General features: G+C 41.3%; 1 non-coding gene across 1 annotated transcript; it reads right to left on the bottom strand.

Moving 5' to 3' along the window:
* Positions 1 to 360: 360 nt before the first annotated feature.
* Positions 361 to 432, bottom strand: TRNAG-UCC (transfer RNA glycine (anticodon UCC)). Its single transcript has one exon. It is a non-coding gene; the product is annotated as a tRNA-Gly (tRNA).
* Positions 433 to 4,344: the final 3,912 nt, after the last annotated feature.

Raw genomic sequence — 4,344 nt, 5'->3', positions numbered from 1 at the left:
GTGACCTGTCTTCTTATAAGAGCTCTGTTCCAAGACCTAAGTGGCTTTCCTCGGGCAGATAGCTCACATGTCTGTGGTTGACAGAGGGAACTAATCTCAGAAGGCCCTCGGAAAGCGCTGTTCCCCAAAGATGTGGCCAGCGGGATGCTGAGGAATGGTGGTTGAGTCTCCTGTCCATCACAGCCACCTTCCGCTACCTCTGGATCTGGCTTTCCCTGGAGGCTGCCACGTGGGGACATGGCATTTTGGAGGGACATGCTGTGCTTGGTCTGTCTCAACATCAGTTTCAGGAACCACCCCTCCTACTTCTGGCTGACCCCCTTTTTTTTTGGCTATGCCCCAGCGCTTGAGGGATCTTAGTTCCCCGACCAGGGATTGAACCTGGGCCATGGCAGTGGAAATGCCGAGTCCTAACCATTGGACCGCCAGGGAATTCCCATGCTTCTTCTGGCTTTGATCTGCCCTCCGCTAAGACCTCGTGCTCGCACAGGTCACAGAGCGTGGGCAAGGGGAGCAGGAGAGAGTTAAAAACCTCCCCTCCCCTCGCCATGCTCCTGGCTGCCATGGGGATGCTGTTATGATTGCCATTTGTGTATTGAAGGGTTTTTTTTTAAGGGAGGGGCATTGTTATTTATTTATTTTGGCCGTGCTGGGTCTTCACTGCTGCGTGGGCTTTTCTCTAGTTGCGGCGAGCCAGGGACTGCTCTCTGGTTGCGGCTTCTCATTGCAGTGCTTTTTTTAAAAATTTAATTTAATTTAATTTAATTTTTAAACTTTACAATATTGTATTGGTTTTGCCATATATCAAAATGAATCCGCCACAGGTATACATGTGTTCCCCATCCTGAACCCTCCTCCCTCATCCCTCCCCGTACCATCCCTCTGGGTCATCCCAGTGCACCAGCCCCAAGCATCCAGTATCATGCATCGCATCTGGACTGGCGACTCATTTCATACATGATATTATACATGTTTCAATGCCATTCTCCCAAATCTTCCCACCCTCTCCCACAGAGTCCAAAAGACTGTTCTATACATCAGTGTCTCTTTTGCTGTCTCGTATACAGGGTTATTGTTACCATCTTTCTAAATTCCATATATATGCGTTAGTATACTGTATTGGTGTTTTTCTTTCTGGTTTACTTCACTCTGTATAATAGGCTCCAGTTTCATCCACCTCATTAGAACTGACTCAAATGCATTCTTTTTAATGGCTGAGTAATACTCCACTGTGTATATGTACCACAGCTTTCTTATCCATTCATCTGATGATGGACATCTAGGTTGCTTCCATGTCCTGGCTATTATAAACAGTGCTGAGATGAACATTGGGGTACATCTTTCAATTCTGGTTTCCTCAGTGTGTATGCCCAGCAGTGGGATTGCTGGATCATAAGGCAGTTCTATTGCCAGTTTTTTAAGGAATCTCCACACTGTTCTCCATAGTGGCTGTACTAGTTTGCATTCCCACCAACAGTGTAAGAGGGTTCCCTTTTCTCCACACCCTCTCCAGCATTTATTGCTTGCAGACTTTTGAATCGCAGCCATTCTGACTGGTGTGAAATGGTACCTCATTGTGGTTTTGATTTGCATTTCTCTGATAATAAGTGATGTTGAGCATCTTTTCATGTGTTTATTAGCCATCTGTATGTCTTCTTTGGAGAAATGTCTATTTAGTTCTTTGGCCCATTTTTTGATTGGGTCATTTATTTTTCTGGAATTGAGCTGTAGGTGTTGCTTGTATATTTTTGAGATTAGTTGTTTGTCAGTTGCTTCATTTGCTATTATTTTCTCCTATTCTGAAGTCTGTCTTTTCACCTTGCTTATAGTTTCCTTTGTTGCACAGAAGCTTTTAACTTTAATTAGGTCCCATTTGTCTATTTTTGTTTTATTTCCAATATTCTGGGAGGTGGGTCATAGAGGATCCTGCTGTGATGTATGTCAGAGAGCGCTTTGCCTATGTTCTCCTCTAGGAGTTTTATAGTTTCTGGTCTTACGTTTAGATCTTTAATCCATTTTGAGTTTATTTTTGTGTATGGTGTTAGAAAGTGTTCTAGTTTCATTCTTTTACAAGTGGTTGACCAGTTTTCCCAGCACCACTTGTTAAAGAGATTGTCTTTAATCCATTGTATATTCCTGCCTCCTTTGTCAAAGATAAGGTGTCCATATGTGCATGGATTTATCTCTGGGCTTTCCATTTTGTTCCATTGATCTATATTTCTGTCTTTGTGCCAGTACCATACTGTCTTGATGACTGTGGCTTTGTAGTAGAGCCTGAAGTCAGGCAGGTTGATTCCTCCAGTTCCATTTTTCTTTCTCAAGATTGCTTTGGCTATTCAAGGTTTTTTGTATTTCCATACAAACTGTGAAATTATTTGTTCTAGCTCTGTTAAGAATACCGTTGGTAGCTTGCTAGGGATTGCATTGAATTTATAACTTGCTTTGGGTAGTATACTCATTTTCACTATATTGATTCTTCCAATCCATGAACATGGTATATTTCTCCATCTATTAGTGTCCTTTTTGATTTCTTTCACCAGTGTTTTATAGTTTTTTATATATAGGTCTTTAGTTTCTTTAGGTAGATATATTCCTAGGTATTTTATTCTTTTCATTGCAATGGTGAATGGAATTGTTTCCTTAATTTCTCTATTTTCTCATTATTAGTGTATAGGAATGCCAGGGATTTCTGTGTGTTGATTTTATATCCTGCAACTTTACTATATTCATCGATTAGTTCTAGTAATTTTCTGGTGGAGTCTTTAGGGTTTTCTATATAGAGGATCATGTCATCTGCAAACAGTGAGAGTTTTACTTCTTCTTTTCCAATTTGGATTCCTTTTATTTCTTTTTCTGCTCTGATTGCTGTGGCCAAAACTTCCAAAACTATGTTGAATAGTAATGGTGAAAGTGGGCACCCTTGTCTTATTCCTGACTTTAGAGGAAATGCTTTCAATTTTTCACCATTGAGGATAATGTTTGCTGTGGGTTTGTCATATATAGCTTTTATTATGTTGAGGTATGTTCCTTCTATTCCTGCTTTCTGGAGAGTTTTTATCGTAAATGGATGTTGAATTTTGTCAAAGGCTTTCTCTGCATCTATTGAGATAATCATATGGTTTTTATTTTTCAATTTGTTAATGTGGTGTATTACATTGATTGGTTTGCGGATATTGAAGAATCCTTGCATTCCTGGGATAAAACCCACTTGGTCATGGTGTATGATCTTTTTAATGTGTTGTTGGATTCTGATTGCTAAAAGTTTGTTAAGGATTTTTGCATCTATGTTCATCAGTGATATTGGCCTGTAGTTTTCTTTTTTATGGCATCTTTGTCAGGTTTTGGTATTAGGGTGATGGTGGCCTCATAGAATGAGTTTGGAAGTTTACCTTCCTCTTCATGGCAGTGCTTTCTCTTGTTGCAGAGTGCGGGCTCTAGGGCAGGGGCTTCAGTAGTTGTGGTGACGGGCTTAGTTGCCCTGCAACATGTGGAATCTTCTTGGCCCAGGGATCAGACCTGTGTCTCCTGCATTGGCAGGTGGACTCTTTTTCTCCCCCCCTTTGGAAAAGGAGTACATCAAGGCTGTATATTGTCACCCTGCTTATTTAACTTATATGCAGAGTACATCATGAGAAACGCTGGGCTGGAAGAAGATGGAATCAAGATTGCCGGGAGAAATATCAATAATCTCAGATAATGCAGATGACACCACCCTTATGGCAGAAAGTGAAGAACTAAAGGGCCTCTTGATGAAAGTGAAAGAGGAGAGTGAAAAAGTTGGCTTAAAGCTCAACATTCAGAAAACAAAGATCATGGCATCTGATCCCATCACTTCATGGAAAATAGATGGGGACACAGTGGAAACAGTGGCTGACTTTATTATTTTGGGTTCCAAAATCACTGCAGATGGTGATTGCAGCCATGAAATTTAAAGACACTTACTTCTTGGAAGGAAAATTATGACCAACCTAGATAGCATATTAAAAAGCAGAGACATTACTTTGTCAACAAAGGTCTGTCCAGTCAAGGCTATGGTCTTTCCAGTAGTCATGTATGGATGTGAGAGTTGGACTATAAAGAAAGCTGAGCGCTGAAGAATTGATGCTTTTGAACTGTGGTGTTGGAGAAGACTCTTGAGAGTCCCTTGGACTGCAAGGAGATCCAAACAGTCCATCCTAAAGGAGATCAGTCCTGGGTGTTCATTGGAAGGACTGACGTTGAAGCTGAAACTCCAATACTTTGGCCACCTCATGCAAAGAGCTGACTTATTTGAAAAGACCTTGATGCTGGGCAAGATTGAGGGCAGGAGGAGAAGGGGACAACAGAGGATGAGATGGCTGGATG

Source organism: Bos mutus, chromosome 17 (genome assembly GCF_027580195.1).
Source record: "Bos mutus isolate GX-2022 chromosome 17, NWIPB_WYAK_1.1, whole genome shotgun sequence".
NCBI lineage: Eukaryota > Metazoa > Chordata > Mammalia > Artiodactyla > Bovidae > Bos > Bos mutus.
The sequence above is the reverse complement of the archived record's forward strand: the minus strand, read 5'-3'. Positions and strand labels throughout refer to the sequence as shown.